Source organism: Phlebotomus papatasi, chromosome 1 (assembly GCF_024763615.1).
Source record: "Phlebotomus papatasi isolate M1 chromosome 1, Ppap_2.1, whole genome shotgun sequence".
Lineage (NCBI taxonomy): Eukaryota > Metazoa > Arthropoda > Insecta > Diptera > Psychodidae > Phlebotomus > Phlebotomus papatasi.
The window spans coordinates 96,668,031-96,689,035 of record NC_077222.1 but is presented as its reverse complement, the minus strand read 5'-3'; the positions used below and the strand labels follow the sequence as shown (position 1 = coordinate 96,689,035).

Below are 21,005 nucleotides of genomic sequence, written 5' to 3'. Positions count from 1 at the left end.
ATGTTATTTTAACTTTTTCGGATTTCTCTCAGTCAGTGTAAGATAAGTAAATCAATTCACAAACTTCCTCAGAACGCTTCAACTTTTGTCCACCATTTTAACTATTTTGGCCATATAGAATAATTATCTCATAAATGAAAAGCATATCGAGTTTATATATTTTTAATAGAAAATTTCATAAAATTATTGTTTGGAAAAGAATTTCAAAAATAATCTTGAATATTTATTAGGTGAGATTCTTAACAATCTCACCTACTATAATCCTAACAAAATTTCATGTCGTCCGATCGACCTCAAACTTGGCCAAAATGTGTTTCGCCACTTCCTGATCACGAATATATATATGGCTATTTTACGTTCCCGGCCGGCCGCTCTTTGGAGCTTAATAGCTCCTAAACTAAAAAAGATATCGACTTGCGGTTTTCGGCAAAGGTTATATATCGGGTGAAAATTGCAACTTGGTGCATTGACCCCCCACCCCCCACCCCTCCTTCCGCCATTTTGAAGACCCCCCTTTTTTGTTTTCTCAATAGCTCCGCCCCTATGGCATCGAACGGGCTCAAATTTTAGTATGTTATAGCTACGCCTTATAGCTTTCCATCAATACCAAACTTAAGGTCCCCCGACCCCCCTGACCCGAGCTACAAGGGTCCAAAAAAAAATTCTTAAAATGGCCATAACTCCGGTTCTAATTGTCAGAATTTAAAAAGTGAGGGCTTTTTGGAAAGCTCTCGTGAAATACCACTTCCCCTTCTAACATCGCAAGTTCATAAAACCACCGCTAGGGGCGCTTTTTTTAAAAAGAAAATTTTTAAATCTTATAAGTTAAATAACTCAAAAATTCCATTGTGCATCGGGCTAAAATTTTAGTATGTTGTAGCTGTTGATTATACCTATCAAACAAAAAAAACCTTAAGTCGATCCATAACCCCTGACCCGAGCTATAAGGGGTCAAAGTTCGAACATTGACCGGCCTCTATCTCCGGTTCTAATGAACATAGCGACCTAAGTTTTACCTTTTTGGTTTCGTCTCGATGAGCACTTTCAGATGGAAGTTCAAAAAGTCACCACAGGTGGCGCTGTGATAGCGCCAAAATTCATCGAAATTCAAAGTCACTTTTCTAAAAAACGGCATTGTGCAAGTTAATGAAATTTTAGTATGTTGTAGTCCAGTCTAGGGCGTTTCCAAAATGGTGCGCATGCGCGCTGTGGTTAAAACAGAACCGGAGATATGAGGGGTCAAAGTTCACGAAATTCAAAAAATCATATCTCCGGTTATATGTGACCGATTTTAATAATTGAGGGCTTAAACGAAAGATCTCACCAAATGCTACAACTTTCTAGAATATTTGAACTTCGTGGGACCAACACCAGGGGCGCCACAGTCGAAAAACCAATTTCAATATCACATAACCTCAATTATCTCGACTGTCGCTGAACCGATTTTGATGATTACTTCAACATAATTGTAGAGCACATTTGTCTCTACATTTCGTCCATACATAATTTTCCGCTCAGACTACGCTATCACTCCGATTTTGCCGTTTAAGTGTGAAAAAATTGATTTTTCCCATAATAACGCTTTGAAATCACTCAGATGCCAATTTGACTGCCTCTACTCCACCAAGACACTTAAAATAGGGTTTTAAATGGAAAGTCCCACAAAATACAACAATTTTTTGATATAGTTGAAGTTCAACAAATGACTACTTGGGGCACTCTGGATGAAAAAACGAGTTAAGAAACAAAAAACCTCGCTTATCTTGGCTTCTGAGTAATCGATGAGTTCAAGTTCTACGGCAAAATTATAGAGAACATTCTGGTCTACATTTCACCCATATAACACTTTTCTGTCAGTTCATCCAAATCCTTGATATTTTGGTTTAAATACAAAATTTGTATAATTTCACGAATTTGATTCAAGATAACTGAATGGCGTCTCCTAACTTCAGCTCCAAATCGAATTTGTATGCACTCCGAGTTAGCTCACGTTAAGAATCTCACCTACATAAGCCGGTTAGGATTATCTGTCCCTTTTTAATTAAAAATCATAAACCCTTGCCTTGTGATTTAGGGGAAAGCTTTCAGATTTAGCACATACTCTGGCTTCGCATACTTCATATTTTTTCCAAGTTCCTTAATGAATTTGGTTTTTTGTTCTGGAATATGAGAAAAAATACATATGAAGTGTTAGAAGATTTAAAGCCACATTGTGTGCGAAATCTGAAAGCCTTCCCTTAGTAATGTTTCACAACGCAAAATAACGCATTTTGGCTTATCATATTCGAAAGTTCACGGAATTAGTTTATGAAATTTCCCTAATTAAAGTGTTCTTATAACATAATGCGTATATGATTCACTTTCCATGTCACCAATTATTTTACTTCACCTAAGAAGTGCAAAAGTTTACTAAACTACAAAACGAGCGTATCATGAGTTTTGATACGAGTTTTATAACTTCACAATTTTTCAATAAAATAAAAACCTTTTCGTCAAATAATATCACAGAGGTTTATTTTTCTCGAAATTCTAAACCTTCGCGTCCACTTAGATGTCCAGAGACTGTAGACCTTCGATGAACGTAAAGCTGCCACGGGGATCCCTTTTAGATGCTATATTTATACGCAGCGCAGCATTTGCAACGCTATACAATCGACTCCAGTGGGATTTCAAGGCGAGCCGTGTGCAAGTTCAGGTCCAATTGGGGGTGGTTGAGGGACGAGGGATGGATGTGAAGGGCCCTGAAAAAAGCAGAAGTGAGCAAAAGAGGATCTAATGAAGTCGATGGGATGGACTTTGGGTCCATTGGAGCTCATCCGTGAAGTTTTTTATGTGTCTGTTTCTTGCACGCGGTGTTCAATAAACTGTGTGAGATGAAATAAATATTCCAGTTCTCTCTCGCTCTCTGGATCGAATGCCACTTGTGGCGCGTGGTAATGCTTTGACCTGTTGGCAATCCAAAAGCTTCTCCTGGGTTTCTAGTATCATCGGAGTGGAAGCTCAGCCCTCCAGCTTACACCTCTCTCACGACGGCCTTTATACGGTAAATATGCCTGCGATGACGACAATGAATCAAGAGAGAGGGGGACTCTACACCAAGAGAGCTTCGATGCCCAAAGCGCCGGCGTCAAAAGCACGCCAGACAATTTTACAAACACCAATACATAGCTATGAAAAGCTTTCTTTGTGGAGCAACTGTAGCTTTTGGAGCTCTTTGTCTTGCTCGCTTTCCTGGACGTTGAGAAGAGATTGAAAACCGATTTGATGCTCATTTTGTAACTTATATCTTACAACTTTGTAGTATTAAAGAGCTTTTACCGGATATGTTAAAGCTTAGCTTTCCACAAGTTTCTTTCTTTATTCTTGACATTTTTTAAGCTAGACTGATGAGCGTTACTAATGTTTACTAAATTAAATTAAATTAAATAACCGACTGGAATCAGTTTAGACTTATCAAAAATTCCAAGACCTTTATAAAGGACCCAAACATGACCGCATTCGGTTGAAAAATTCACTTCTAAGCTTTTTTTAATTTTTGACCTTGAAAACCTGAAGGTCCCAAGCCTCAATCTCTAACTGTTTGGCCTCTAGGCACCCTAATGGCCGGACGGTTGGACAGACAGATAAACAGCGTAATATAATTTCTCGAAAATAAAAAAATGTAAGCCCAGGTGGGGCTCACCTAAATAGAAATACAAACTTAGAGGGAAATTGGAGAACTGAAGGTACCACCCATTTTTCACTTCATGAGAGTGAACCGTCCACGGCGACTGATGCTCACTCACTGAAGACTGAGGACCTTTACCTAACAATAAAAGCCCCAAAGCAACATTTCAGCACCCATAAGGATGGTAGGGGTTGGGCGTGTCAAAGAAATGAAGGAATAGGATTGGTGGGTTATGGCTGTCGACTGGGTTGACATGTGTCGAATAGGCCACACGCTCTACAAAAACGCCTTTTAACTTTTTAATAATTCGGCTTTAGGTAATTTTCTGTTTGAATTTCGAAATGTTCCATGTGTCAGCATGTGTCAGTCTCGAAGTTTGTTGAAAAGGAACGAGGTTCACGTTATTCAAGTAACGGTCGAATTGCGTTGAAAACAATTTGATCAGCTGGACGCATAGTTTCATATGCCCCGTCTCGATGCAGCTGATCCCTTGCAACACCGCTACTAGCCGTTCCCATGTAATACAGGGCTTACTGAGTGACATTAGAACCTTATAAAGACGTCATTACTACTTATCTACTGACCTGTTGAAGTTTGTCTAGCAGAAATTAAGTAATTAATACGTCAGGTAGCTATATTAATTGTCACTAATTTTATTTTGAATTTCCGTTTTATTTTGAATTTTACATAGGGCCGAAGGAACACCTGTTCGCCAGGGAACACCTATTTGCAATTCCGTCAAATTATTGGAATCTAATTAGTGTATCTAATAAAATGCACTCAGGGTCAGGGGCACTGAATGGGTCAAGTGGTAAAGCACTCGCTCTATGATGCAAGTGTCCCGGGTTCAAATCCCCTTTAGGTCACCAGGAACTTTTTGGCGTTAAAGGTGTTGGGATTGCATCCAGTGAGCTTCACTGCACTTGATTCCACGGGCATGGGACTGACAACCTCATCTCGTACAAGAAAAAAATAATAATGCATGTCTAGAAATCCCCTCGCGGGAAGGCCTTGTTCCTTCATGAAATGTTGTGCCAGCATTATTATTAATATTATTAATAAAATGCAAGTAATATGACGTTTTTTCAGTAATCTTCCTTTTCTATACGGATATGTGTTCGAATTTCATATCCCAAATAGGACAATATAGGGTGCCAATACGTCACGATTCACGATACGATTTCTTAAAATGCCGAGATTGGTGTTACTTCGACCCTATAAGCTTTTAAATTAAACGAAATTTTAGATTTTCAACAGACAATTAAAACAACGAATGTGCCACTCAATTCTTCCAAATAGAATTAATTTGATCAAGAATTTAGTTTTGTAAAATCATTTGTAATTTAAGGATTATGTTATGTTTCAAAACATTTACGGATACCATATTTGAATGTTACTTCTCTGTATTCTTAGAAGCTCCACATAAGTTTGTAACATAAGTTTCCAACCAATTACATTCTAAACTACAGGGAGTTCCGGTTTAAGTGAAAACGGATTGAAAGAATTTGATATAAATTGCCTACCATTGGGAGATCGTTTTTAAAATAATTTTTTAATTACCCCTAAATGTAGGGGGAGGTGGGGCTACTTTGTGCTGTGGGGCTACATTGTTGTATAATTTTTTAGCATATTTCTAAACGAAACTGGGTTTTAACATGATCTAATTTGGATTGACAAAACAATTGTGGATCTAAATAAAATATTTCTAAAGACCAGATTTATTTAGAAATAGGTGGAAAAATTGTTTAACAATGTAGCCCCACAGCTCAAAGTAACCCCACCTCCCTCTACACAAATATTTTTTCACGCAGTAAATTTGAAATACATTTCATATCGCTCCTTGGAAATTACAAGGGGCCAACTCACTTTTTGGCGATTTTGAGGTTTCAATGCACTCAGACAGAGAATTTAATAAAATTTCAGATGATATGAGTCAATAAATTTCGTTATTAGAAAAGTTTTTCAAAATTTTGCTCTTTATGATTGCTTGCGCGGTTTTGTTTGAAGTCAAGGGGCACAAAATAGATTTATCGTTCAAATTTTTGTGAAACAAGGGACTAACTCAAGCAAGTTGATCCCTTGTCATTCTAATTTCATGAAAATTTGCGCATCATTTAGAATGACAAAGAGCTAACTCATAAAAACACATATTTTGAAAGGTAAAAATATGTATGTTTCGATGTTTATAATAATGCTCATAGAAATAGAAAAGAATTAAATTGTTTTTATTAACATACTTAATTGAGATAATTATTTATACAAAGTTGAATCTTTCATGCTGTCTCCTGGAAAATGGCTCAGATTGAGTTGGCCCCTTGTAATTTCCAAGGAGCGATATGAACCGTTGGTGCTGAAAATAGGCTGAAAAATTACACCGAAAATGTTTTGCACATTATTTATTAATCGTGTCGAGACACTTTTTTTGTATTACAATGTAATCATAAGGGGAAAGTGCCCATGCTTGATACCATGGGAATTTTCGTAATGCTAAATTTTCCATGTTTCACAATATGTGACTCATCGCAACCATATTTTAAAAACTATGGGAAAGTGGCCAGTTTTTAAAATATATTGCGGAGTCATGTTTACTGAGAAACATAGGAAAAAATTAGTCATTACGAAGCTTCCCATGTTATCAAGCATGGACACTTTCCCCTACAATGTGCTCGTATTGGAAGAATTTGCTGATCGTAGATCGCCCAGGAACGCCTTCCCCGTAGTGAATGCTTCTTCCGTGCTTCTGAAGTTTTCTGGGCAGAGGCAGTGCATTTTATTACGTTTTGTCACAGTGAAAATGTATTTTACTGACATTCTGTTGTTTGCACCGGGCGAGACTCGAACTCACATCTGTGAGAGTCGAGCCAGAGATCTCACCGCCCAAGACCCAACGGTCTTGCCTATTGCGCCACTGAGATCCCCTGTTTTACATACATCTTGGTGTTTCCGTAACTTATTCCAGTGACCTCTCACAAAAAAAAAATATTTTGTAAAATTGTTCGTAAATGTTTGTGAATTCCTATGGGGGAGTTACGAAATGCTCGTAAATCGTATAACCCACAAACAAGTTCGTAAAAGTTTGTATTTTTTTCACAAACATTGTTCGTAAAACGATCATTTGACGAACATTTTTTGTACTTTTACAAACATTTGTTCGTAAATGTTCGTCAGGAAAACAAACATTTTCGAACAAATGACAAAATTTTACGAACATTTTTTTGTGTGTTTACGAACATTTACGAACAAATGTTTGTAAAAGTATAAAAAATGTTCGTCAAGTGATCATTTTACGAACAATGTTTGTAAAAAAAAAGTACAAACTTTTACGAACATGTTTGTGGGTTATACGATTCACGAGCATTTTGTAACTCCCCCATAGGATTTCACAAACATTTACGAACAATTTTACAAAATATTTTTTTTCTGTGCTCCTGTGGGTATGCAATTTTTTGTGTCACTGACTGGAGTGAATTCGCGGACTTTTTTCGTTCTCGAGAATGTCTTTCAAAGCGGAACTCCGTGTAATACGAAATCATTGTATATTGAACAGCATATAGCAAAGTCGTGTGCCTCCATCCTTTGGTTTCCCTCAGTCAACAGGGGTGAAAAGCATACCTTTTGAGTGAACTGGTGTGTGTGGGATTCTGACCAGTCTGTTGCATTGAAATATCACACGCTCTGGCCGTGTATCCTCAGTGCCTGGATCGCTGTCGGGGAGTTAAGGTGCATCCACTCACGGATCTATGTGTCACGAGTTGAGAAAAAAGTACTTCACGGAGCCTCGTAGGACACTGAGTCCCTTACCTTTTTTGTCTGGGTGCCCAAGAAAGCATCCCTTAGGGTGAAAATTCTCCATCTAGCGCGAGTGAAAGCACAACATTGGACATTTTTCGCGTGAAAGAGCTTTTTTTTCTGCTGAACTTGTTGAATGATGAAAAAAAATTGTGTGTGAAGCAACAGATTGTTAATGAGAATCAACGGTGGATTGTATGTGCAAATAGATACATTTTCATGCCCTTTTCCCTCTATCTCGTGACTCTCATTATCATAAGACTTGTCCCTTCCTCAGGCCCAGAACGGTATCATTTGACTGTGCAAAGTACTGTGGAAAAAAGCTTCTTCTGAAGAAAAATCAACACGGTTTCCAACACGAGAGGCATTGAAGATGAATTTCCATAAATTTTTGCCTTTGACTCAGTGATTGTTTTTTTTATGTGTCTGTGCAAGAAAAGGAGGGAGAAGGGCTCAAAACTTTTGCCTCAAAATTTTTCCCGGAAAATTTTCTCTCAAAATTGACTTTTTATCTCCTCCGGGAAAGGTGCTTGTGCATTAGGAAAATTTCACAATTTGCTGTGTGTATATGCGTTGTTTCCCATGGAAAACTCCAACGAAAAATAAGTTGAACAGTTAAAGTAAAGAAAAACAGGTGAAGTTCAACTCAATATGAATGTTAGATTAATGTGAAAGTAAAGTGTCTGGAAGGTCAGATGACTTTCAGTGTGTTTTTTCATGCATTTTTGATAGTGATGTGTTCTTATTCAAATGGATTTTTATGCTCTAACAATCTACTCCAGAAAGTTCTGCAGATGCCTCGTGGAAAATTAATCAGCATTTAGACATTGGTACGTGACCTAATTATCCTACTTTCCCTTAATCTAAATTGTAATCCCCTGCAATACATGGCTGTTTTTTATATCTCCCGGAAAAAACAATACGAAAAAAAAGAGCTTGAGGAGAAAAAATATAATGAAAATCAATTGGAAATTTCAAAAGGCTATCAGATTTCTTTTTTTTTTTGACAATTTAAGCTCAAGTATCATTTGTTGTTTGCCGACAAAAATTTTTATGGTGAGGTTCCGCAGACAAGGGAACTCTCCACTCCTCAATATAAATCGCTCCGAGGGTTGTCCTGGGACAAGAAGAAAAAAAAAAGCTCGACAAAATTCATCATTTATCATTATTGGCATCCATTTACTCGGGCACAAAAAAAAAACTTCTACTGCTACATTTTTTTCCCTTCCTAAAAGCACTTTCCTCTGTGGACTCTTAAATTTCTCCAGAGACAGCTGAAAAGTGATAAATTTCATGAAATTTAGGAATACATCTATTAGTGCTGAAATATGTGAAAATATATGCTACAAGTTCTTAATTTATGGATCTGTTTATTCCTAAAATAAAAATCAACATAAAACACAGGTTCATCTTGCAATAAAGGGGAGATAATCTAAATTTTAAAACCTTGAAATGTTCATAAAATAGTTTCTTGACCACTTTATCAATGTATCGTCACAGTCATTCCTCTATGCAAAATTTTGCATAGTTTCTGGTCATTGCACTAGAGAGGTTTCATATTCCCCATAGTTATTAATAATAGAACTTTCTAAGTTTATTTAAAGTGCCTCAGTACCTTCAGGCACTGAAGATGATAGAAACATCCAACCAGGTTCTTTGAAAGTATTTTCTTAGCAACCATTTATTGGCAAATATGCTATGCAGTAATGTTTTTGATATTAGTTATGCAAAACTTTAGTGTATCACTCTGTCTTGTAAATACGAAAGATCAAGAAGTTCTATAGAAGATTAAGGTAAAGTGTGAGGTATCCTTGAGCAATAGAAATCATGAAAGATATAATGTTCAAAACTTCAAAATATCCGTTCAGGAGAAGAGAAACTTTGAAATATTATTTACGATCAGAAATTCTTTTTTTGGGCTAAGTTTTAATATTTGAAATTCGTTTTAGGGTAAGTGTGCCAAATTCCGGCCAGCTTGCAATTTCGGCCACCTTTTTTGTTCCTCGAATTTCCATGAACTTTTAGATTTTACGTACTCTAGAGATTATACAATGCAAAAGAATAACAAAAATGTAGCTTCGACAAACGAGATGACGTGAAAAAGATATTGGAAGAATTCCTGAAGGGCAAGGAACTATGAGAATAAAGATGGCCGAAATAGGGCACCAAAGCTATGTCTAAAATAGACATTCTTAATACATTTTAAAATGTATTAAGAATGATTTGAGAGTAAATAAAGACGGTAAACTCTTTACAAGGTTCCAAGCAAAACTCTTACAAAAGAAAGAATTAAAAAAATCAATTTGTATTTAAAATATTACATTTCAAACTTAAGACTTTGACGCTTGCATGCAACTATGACGAAATTTGGCACACTTACCATATGTACTCATGAATCTCGATAGAAGTAGATGTAACCACTTTTAATTAGAATTAAAAGATTAAATTCCCAATTGAATGTTAGGGCTCATCTTAGATTGGAATATGATAATTCTAAGCTTAATCTTAAGGCTAAGCTTTGACAAGACAACATGGTCTTTAGGCCAATCGTTTTTAGCCAAATGGTATAACATCTTAAATTCATTATCAAGCTTTAATTAAATACTATACACAGAAAAAAATATTTTGTAAAAATGTTCGTAAATGTTTGTGAATTCCTACTCTGGAAAAAATGTTTTGTCAAATTAACAAGACAAGTTTGTAAAAAGGATGTTCTTCCATACAGAATATGGAAAAGTTTTGTCAAATCGGCGGCCAACTGGATCTTCTTAAAAGTTTGTCAAAAGGGTGTTTTTCCATATAAAATGCAAGAAAAAGTTTTGTCAAATTGGTAAATAACATCCTTTTGATAAAATTTCAACAAAATCCATTTGCTCGTTTAACAAGACATCTTTTTCAGAGTATGGAGGACTTATGAAATGCTCGTAAATCGTATAACCCACAAACAAGTTTATAAAAGTTTGTATTTATTTCACAAACATTGTTCGTAACATGATCACTTGACAAGCATTTTTTGTACTTTTACAAACATTTGTCGTAAATATTCCTAAACACACAAAAATATGTTCGTAAAATTTTTTCATTTGTTCGTAAATGTTCGTAAAATGTTCGTCAGACTAACAAAAATTTACGAACAAATGACAAAATTTTACGATTTTTTTTTGTGTGTTTACGAACATTTACGCACAAATGTTTGTAAAAGTACTAAAAATACTCGTCAAGTGATCATGTTACGAACAATGTTTCTAAAAAAAAGTACAAACTTTTACGAACACGTTTGTGGGTTATACGATTCACGAGTACTTCGTAACTTCCCCATAGGAATTCATAAACATTTACGAACATTTTTACAAAATATTTTTTTTCTGTGTATAGTATTTACACCTAAAAAGTGTTAAAGTTATGAGGAAAAAAAGTTAATCGCACCCTCGTTTTTTTCTCAGTGATCTTATAAGGTCTGTCTATGAATAATAATAGTTAGCCTTTCTTTTAAAATCTGTAAAAGGATTGTATTGAAACTAATAGTTGTTCTATTTTCCTAACATTTTAAATTTCTATATTTAATTTTCTGAATTTATAAAAGCGTCCTAAGCATTCAATCGCACTTCGTCATTTGAATCTAGGCAAGGGCTTATGCAAATCAAAACCAAACGGCCACGACCGCACCCTGCATAAAGCTTTTGATAAATAATGAAAAGTTTCGAAATGAACATAAATATTTTTACAAAATTTCTCAGGCCTGAAATTTCTATAATAATATTTAGGCTTGGCGAACAAAAGTTGTGCTTTTGGGCTGGAAAATGCTCAGAGCAAGAGGCATGATAAAAATTTTAGCTTTTCTCAGAACTTACCATGACTAAGAAGGATTATTACCAATAAGGTATTAACATGGTATTAAAAGAAATTTACTAAAATACTATCTACCATATAATATCAACAAGATGGAAATTGAAAACTTTAAATTAGAAGGATTGGGCTATTTTTCAATGAACACGGTTTTTCAGAGCTCCCATAAAACGATCTTAAGATCTAAGGTGTATGTACGTATGACTTGATTTCTTCAATTTCTTTAGTTTGAAATATTTAGGTAAAATTTTGACTATTTAAAAGACAATCAATCTCAAGTTTCTAAAATCACTGCAAATGCGTTTGGCTTAAAAAATTTAGATTTTCAAAAACTTAGTACAAATATTGAGCAGGATGATCACTTAACCCACTTAACACTCAAATTCCAACGATAATCTGCTCGAAGGGTGTCATAAAATTGCATCAATAAACATTAAATAAAAAAATATTTCATTTGGGCATGGTTTTCCAATGAATATTTTTGTGGGCGGAATAAATAAATATAATCCCATATGAATAAATTAAAATGCTTATATGGACTTCAGCAAAAATATAAATACTCACCAGCTCTCAGTAAATAAAATGCAGATAACCCGTTAGAACAATGTTCTAGGAATATTGTAGATAGAATGCTTAATAATAATTGTGAAAAGCAAAAAAAAGTATTAAAAGGGCAAGGATTTCGGGAAAAGACCGGAAAGACCCTGACAAATACGAGTCTTATGTCAGTGATTATTTTTTTTTAAACAATAATCAATAACGAAAACCATTTATTTATACAGTGAAACTATCTAAGAGAAGAATTTGTTACCCAAATTTCAAATTAGAAAAGAGGATGAAGGAAAATATCATCAAAAATGAAACAATGTTAAACAGTCCGTGCATAACTTCGTGCGCAATCACGAAATTTCTATGTTAAAAAATTTCTATGTTATTTTATTTTTTCTACTTCTACATCATTGAAGGATTAAAGAAACTAAAAATTGTTTTCCACAAGGGATGAATAAGTGGTTCTCAAGGAGAACCGTGAGCGGCGATCGGTAAAATAGTGCCAATCTGGAGCTAGAAATTGGAAGATCGGCAAAATTTGGCCAGAAATCGACAGATCGGTAAAGGACAATGGAGAAAAGTTGGTCTATGGTGCGACCACTACTAAGACCTATATCATTGGATAAAGTCTTTAAATTATAAGAAAAGTTTTAGGTTTCGAAACTATTCTCAACCGCTTTTAATGATCTTATAATATGTATGTATGATATTTTTAATGTTATAGAGATGACATCATTGTATTCATCGATTTCAGTAGAAACTATATATATTGACTTATTTTTCTCTAACTGTTATTTATTTATTTATTTTCTTTTTAAATCGTAATCAGATTTTATATGACTGAATATGCTTTCATAAACCATGTTCCCATGCCGAGTTTCAGCTTTCTACCTTTTCTCAGAGAGGGGTTATAGTGGAAAAAGTCCTCATTTTGTATGGGGACTGCTGGAAGGAGTGGCGGAGGGAAATGTATATATACACGGTTAAAGAGTCCTCCGTTACCCTTGATTCTATACCAAGTTACTGATTTCTACTTCTTTTCACAAAGGAGTTATAGTGGAAAAATTCATTATTTTATATGGGTGCTAAGAAGAATTGGAGGGGCGAGGAGACTATAAACATGGTTAAAGAGCATTTCATAAATCTTGATCCCGTGCCAAGTTTCAGCTTTCTACTTTTTCTTAGAGGAAAATTGAAATGAAAAAAGCCCACATTTTGTATGGGGGCTACTAGAAGAAAGGGATAGTAAGCATGGATAAATAGCTTAATACATCGCATTTCATGAAGATCCCTTTAACTGATGTTGAGTAATTCGATGTGAAAATAGTATTTTTGCGAAAGGATAAAGGTGTTTTTACAAGGACTCCCGGCGAATATCGTCTTGGGTCTCGGTAGTTTTACATACTATACCATTACCTATAAAATGCGACTAGTCCCATCTGTGGTCACTACATAGACCAACTCCTATACATTTTTGCCCAATGTCCTTTGGCCAGAAATCGGCAAATTGACACTAGATCGACAGACCGGCATCATTTTTGGAAGAAATCGACAGATTAGCACTTGAATCAACCGTAAGCGGCACAGATATCTACCCCTTAATTTTCCAGTAGCAACTTGGATATCATTTAGGCAGAAATAATTTATCCAAAGTCGTGTAGCTTGCGTTTAATACACACAGAAAAAAATATTTTGTAAAAATGTTGGTAAATGTTTGTAAATTCCTATGGGGGAGTTACGAAATGCTAATGAATCGTATAACCCACAAACAAGTTCGTAAAACTTTGTACTTTTTTCACAAACATTGTTCGTAACATAATCATTTGACAAACATTTTTTGTACTTTTACAAACATTTGTTCGTAAATGTTCGTGAACACACAAAAAATATTCGTAAAATTTTTTCATTTGTTCGTAAATGTTTGTAAAATGTTCGTAAGACTAACAAAAAATTTACGAACAAATGACAAAATTTTACGATTTTTTTTGTTTACGAACATTTACGCACAAATATTTGTAAAAGTACAAAAAATGCTCGTCAAGTGATCATATTACGAACAATGTTTGTGAAAAAAGTACAAACTTTTACGAACATTTCGTAACTCCCCCAAAAAATTCACAAACATTTACGAACAGTTTTACAAAATATTTTTTTCTGTGTAAGGGAAACTGAGGCACCACTGAACACAGGGTAGCACCGAACACTACGATTCTTTTAATTATATATTAGACTTCAGGGGAGGAAAACCTGTATGAATTCATAGATACTCTCCACTAAAGAAATGGTCGTCAGAATCCAAGTGATGCAAGTAGTTTGGAAATAAAAAATGGTGTTCGGTGGTGCCCCAGTTTCCTCTACTATGCAGATACGGCAAAAGACGATCAAGTTTTTTGTTAGCGCGTTATGCAGTAAGGCATTTCATCGTTTTTAAGAAGTTGTGACACATAACACTGTAGTAATTGTGCCTTAGTCATTGGAACTGCATTAGAATTTTCTGTAAATTGCACATTCCAGACTTCATGATGAAAAGTGACTTTGAGCTTTGAGACCAATATTTCACTTCATCACTTTCTGTGAAACTTTGCAACCCCCATTTTATTTCTCAAGTCACTGGTCTTAGATTAATCACAGGCCATACAAATAGCTACTGGGGTAGTGTAGGAAGGTCCTTTTGTAATTCAAAGAGATTAAGCAAGATCTGATTTCAATAAATTGCATCGAGTCTATACTATAAAATCCTGAATATCCCACTGTGAGAATTCTTGCATTCAGAGATGATATGAGTCATAGACTCCCTGGGAAAGGACGCAACATGTTGAAAATGGTCTAAGTCAGGGTATGAGAATGCGAGGTGGATAAAATAAAATATTCTCAATGAGAGTGAATTGTGTGAAAAGAAAAGAGATTATGTGATTATCTAGCTCTAGCATGATGCTAAATAATTTGATCATTTTCTAATTGCATTTTCTTCATCTGTTAGACCCGGATGAAATTATAACAACACTGTGACGGAATTGGCTCAATGGTTGGAATTTTAATTAAAACTTAACTTTGAGGATTTAAATTCGAGCATGAAACTGCAGTAGAGTAGGAAATTTCCATAATTAGCCCGGGCTTAGAAGGAAAATGTTGTGTTTGCAGATATGAAGATCTTGTGCAATTTATAATTTAAATTTGATTACCTGGGTATGTTTTTCCTTCCACTATTCAATCAACTATGTAGAGTGCTTTTCTTGTTATCATTCCAAGGAAAAAAAAAGAAACAGAGATGTTTTTTCTCAGTTAAGGTATCTAGGACACTTGAGAGAATTAAAGAAAAATTTTTCATATTTACCTTACTTTTCCTCAAGGAATATTCCCATGAGAGAATTCATTTTCTTACAAATCATTGAAGTATTAAAATAAATATTTCTTCTTTGAAAGGATTTTCTTAGTGTAATATCGATAGCATATAAAGCAGTTAGGACACTTGGTTTATTTTTCGATGGAACATGGGTAAGGGAAAGGTAGGTCTGTAATCGATATTTTGCTCATGCATAAAGGCCTTTCCTCGGGGATCATTCACAGATACTTTAATACAAATTTCATCAATATTTTTTCCCTCTCTTATTTTCCATCTTGAATATTTTATGTTGTAGAAAATTTTAAACGAGTTCTTGCCTCATTTTGTTTTTGTTTTCATTTAGAAAATCGCTGAATACATTTTCTTTTTATTTTCTCAGATAAATATGCTAATCTTAATAGTGCTTTTTCATAGTGCTAATAGCCGAATACCCTGGTGAATTAATCACACTGCATAGTATGCATTTTCAGAGATACAACTGTAAATCCCTAAATTGTAATAGAACAAAAGCGGAAAAATCCCCCGCAGGCAATATAACATTTGTCAAAAAGATGCTCTTACATGTCCTTTGCATATATTTTTCCAAATTATACCTTTTAGTACCATAACACAAAATGTGCATAGTTTTTTTTTGTCTTTCTGCGACATAAAACATTAAATTGTGCACTACTATCGGGGCCTTTGAACACGTAACATCCCCGGAACCGCAGCACGTGCTTTTCAAAAGCACATAATAGTGCTATTGATGGGAATGAAGGGAATGGACATGAAAGGTGCCAATACAATTTTAAATCAATTTAAATTATTGTTCTTTTTATGACAGTTGTCTGAAAGTGTTCAAAATGATGATTATTTTTTATTAATCCTCTGAATTGTAGGAAGAGGAATTGCACAAAATTTCAGACAGCTTCCGATATCAGATACCTTTTTTGTTTCTCAAAATTCTATGATTTTTTGATTGTCTTCAATATTTAAAAGTTATTACAATAGAAAAGAAATAAAAAGTGTCTTCTACCAACAAGATGCTGTGAAAAAATCCTTGGAAGGATTCCGAAAGAGTATGAAATTGCAAGAAGCTCCCTGTCCGGTATTGCACACTAAGCAACGTACCAATTTTTATTACGTTTTAAACTTGTTAAGAATAATTTTAAAGGAACAAAGACGATAAAACACTTTTAAAGTTTCCAAAGAAGAATTCTTAAAAGAATGGTAGGGAAAACTGGGGCACCGCCGAACATGGGGTAGCACCGAACACTGTGATTTTCTAATTAGATAATAAACTTCAAAGGACGAGACCTGTATGAATTGATAGATATTATTGTCCACTGAAGAAATGGTCGTCATAGTCTAAGTAGTTTAGAAATAAAAGTCACTGTTCGGTGCTACCCCATGTTCGGTAGTGCCCCAGTTTTCTCTAAATATCAATCTTTTTTGAACTTCTTTCTTTCAAACGATTAAAGGCCGCGTTAGTATTCGAATTGACGTCCATATGGATGTCTCTCGGAGCCGACTTCTCCTAAGAGCGATTCTAGTGTTAGCCTGTGAGTTAGCCCTTTTAAACGAGTATCGTAGGTTTAGTAATGAGAGTTAGTTTGTATTGGTCCATCGATCGTAGGGATGAGATCATTAGAAGAAACGCTGAGGGTGATAATGGTGATAATGAAACCTTTGCCGATTAAGACGCTCATTCACCCGATGACCTTTTAAGATTGTAAAATTTATTAACACAAAATTTTAAAAGTACTTTATTTAATTAAAAACTCTGACAATTTTTAATGAGCAACTACTGTGAAAACTGCAGCAACATAAATTGTTAATGCGTGTACACAATTGGAGTTGTACCACAATTTCCTATAAAGTAAAACGTAAAACATCATGTTAATAAGTAAAGTGTTCTCAGGCTGTTTTCCCAAACGGCATTTAAAGTACTCACTTATTCGTCATTTTAGAATTTACTATGAGTGGCATATTGATAAACTTTTATGAATGGTGGAAACTTTCTCAATTACCATCAAAATTTATAACTCTAATTTTTCACACCTGTCTAGAGAAATATGTTGAATATTATTACTCATACTGCGCATATAGAGGGTAATATTTAAAATCCCTCTTATTTTATAAACTAAATTTGCCACCCCATCGCTTGGTAATTGATGGAAATTTGTTAATCTGTCGATTTCTGAAAGGTTCTGTCAGGATGTTATTCTGTCTATCTATCCATCCTAAAGTTAGGAGACCTAGAGGCCAAACGGTCAGAGATTGCAGATTGAATTGCATAGGACTATTTAGGTAAAACTCATTACAATACTTAGATTTAAAAAATAGAGATAGGTTCGTGGTTCATCCTTATTCAAATACCTCGGATCGGTACTGACGACGGTTAATGAAGAGGTTAACGAGAGATTTGAGTGTCCTTTGCTCTTATTGAGAATTTCCCATATATAAATGCAAATGTTATTGAACAAAATTCCTACGTTAAATTTAAGGATTATCATTAAAAATAATACCCGTCATTTGAGATTACATTCAGAATTATCCAACCAAATCATGAAGTATTTGGTATACTACCCGATCGTCAATTTTCTCTACCATTTGCTTTCGATATCAATCTTAATAAGTCCCTTCTTTTTCTTCTCGCTCTTCAGATGATTCTCAAAATATAGGGGAAAGTACTCTCCCTTCGAACGTTCATGCCTTCGAATAATATAAATGTACTTTTAGTTTTCCTAAGAAACTTACACATTTCTATTATGGCTAGCTCTCTCTAAAATCTCTTAAGGCTAAATCTCTTAAGAAAAGTAGAAGAAATTCACATTATTCGAATGCATGAACGTTTGAAGGGAGAGTACTTTCCCCTACTTAGAAAAAGAATTTTCAAATTTCAAAGCAGGTTTATAGCCAACAAATTTCAAGGGAAGTCTTGTAGAAGTCAGTTCTTCTATTGAGTTGTTAGGGTCATAAATTGTATAATTCACGAGTTCATTTCCCTCACTAGAAAGGGATCGAAAGGAAAGAGTTCGTAGGGAGAGCGAGATAGTCTTTGGAGAACTACGGAAGGGTGAGCATCAAGCTCCGATTTCTAGGACTCATGAAGTGGATTTAATTGTTCCAGGACCAGCGACGATAGCCTAACCTTCCATTGATATGGTTTCAATTTGATAAATATGTCACTTACGTGAAAATATAACAAAACAATAACATTTCAGAAAAATTTATCTAATTTTTTGAAATTTAGTATTTTTTCTTCAATTATTTTTAACATTTTAAAAAATAAGCTTTAAAAAGAAATAATGAGAATACCCATAGAAAAACATTATCAACAATTTAATTATTAAAATAATTTTATGAATGCGAATTAGAATTAACTAATAACATTTACGAATGGATCATTCCTTATTTATTTATTTATTTTTGAATTTGACGGAGCGTCATTTAATGGATGGTCTTCTGTGCATCACACATTTTGCCAATTATTTTTGAATTTCTGCTACCTTTTATTCTAAAATTAGTAACTTTGGAAAAATATGACAAGGAATATTTTCTCCAAGGTCTTTTTAAAAATAAATTTCAAATTTAGACCATTCTTACGAAATTATATCGCTTTAACAAACTTTCCTGGAGATCATTAGGAGGTAGTAGAATACCTTTAAATTGGGATATCTTTGAGATATGTTTTTTTCTATATATATTTGGAACTCAAGAAGAACTTAAGTTCCATACGCAAATTGCTATGAGGCTTAGTTCCATTTTAAAATTAGAGAAAAAAGCTCTATTTTAAAGGTGCCCCAATTCAAAGCTACCCCACTTTCCCTTATCCTCTTTAACGTAAACGCGAATGTGCTTTTCAGTCATGTCAAACTCCATATCGTATTCCTTGATCAAATCTTGTCAAACTTTAAAAGTTAAAGTTAAAATACTTGAAACTTTATCCTATTTTAAAATCTTGAAAGACATTGAATTTTGAAACTTTCGCTTTCGTACAAACTCTCTCAATTTTCTCTACTACATTGTACCACTCCAATACTGTCAAAAGGTTTGATCCTTATTGTTTTACAGTTTTATAAGTTATTGTTGTAGTAACTATTTTACTCGTAAAAAGTTGTTTCTGGTTCTTACTCTTCTTATTTAACGAAAGTACTTCAAAATTTTGTAAATTAGACAGGATTTAACTACATTTTTTTAAATTTATTTTTCAAATGAGCAGTAAAATAGTGAATTTGATAAAAAAAAAATTGATAACTAGTCAATATATAAGTTGAAATATACTGAAATTTTCATGTACAGTCGGTGTCAATAGTTGAAAAAATGTTAGAAAAAATTTACTTTTTCAAATATTTCTTTTTGCAAATCAGTTCCCTGTAATCCGTAGATCTTACTTATTATATTTCTAAAAAAATAATTATTTTATTTCATATAAGAAAAAATAATCGTTTTTCAAAAGTTGCTCATCTTTTATGTGTCAAAAGTTTGTTGCCTCATTTGAAAAAGTGATTAAAAATCGTAAAAATATGGAGCCATCTTAATGTAAACCGGTTACATTTTGAGTCTATATTATTTGAGAGGCAAATGGTGAGTTTGTATATTTCTAAAGTTATCAATGGTAAATATACTCGTATGTATATAAAAGCGACGTTGAGGTAACAAAAAATGATCAACTTGTGAAAAACAATTCTTTTTTACATGAAATATGATTATTTAATTTTCTTAAAATATATAAATAAAATCCACGGATTACAATGAACTCATCTGCATAAAGAAAAAGTGAAAAAGTCATTATTTTCAATGATTTTTTCCACTTGGTTTCTCAAACATAGGGGAAAGCGCACTACCTTCGGACGACTAAAGCTTCGGACAATTTAATTTTTCTTTATGTTCCTTATGGATTTCATCCATAGCTCTTTTTTGAAAATTTGAGGCATTGGACAAGCTATTAAAATATGATATTATATTGGGACAAATTCATTTATAAACATTGAAAAAAATGATCTGTGCGAAGCAGAAATCGTCCGAAGGTAGCGCTGTAAGTTTTGGCAAACGAATAATTAAATTCATTCAGAGAAAACCGGTTTAAGATTAAAAAACTCTTTCTTAGCTTTCACATCTTAGAGGAGAACACATGTCCATTTATTAATATCCTTTGAAATAAAATCGGTTGTTAAAAATTCTATTTTCAGAGTAGATGAATCTCTGCGGGTGTTAAGAAAAATGATTGATTTCGGGTCAGAATGTGGAATCACAAGGAGGATAAGGAGCATTCCCTGCACAATATATCCATTTTTCATGATAAGAAAACACAAGTGTTTTTCCGTATTGCGATACAAACCACGAGCACATAAATATGTTGAGAATTTTCACATTTATCTTTCATATTTTTTTCTCATATATCCTTTTTTCCATCAAATCCACCTCCCGATTTGCGGATAGAAAATTGTTTTGTTTTCGGTGGAATTTTTGAAGTGAAATTCCCAACGAGAATTGACAGTGATATTTCAATATTTCAATTTCAATTACCCAAAAAAAGCCCTGAAATTTCAATTCCAACACCTCATGTTCACCTCAACAAATTAATTTCGATTGTCGATGTTTTTTTTTTTTGAGGGAATGACTACGGTCTTTTTTTTTCTCCCCGGGAATTCCCTGTAGTAAAATATGTGTCGCAATAATTTAAAATGTGATTAATTTGTACCGGAGACCACACCCACATTAATAAAGCGTTATACATTTTCGGCTTTATAGCGCGAATACCCAAGAAATTTTGTTGAACACACAAAAGATACTTCCTGAAGCGTCAGTTTAGGCATTCTGGGGTTG

At 34.1% G+C, this 21,005-nt stretch overlaps 1 pseudogene; it reads left to right on the top strand.

Annotated features, from left to right (window-relative positions):
* Positions 1-7,387: 7,387 nt before the first annotated feature.
* The window catches only part of LOC129809915 (uncharacterized), a 193,690-nt pseudogene continuing 180,072 nt past the window's right edge, over positions 7,388-21,005 (top strand).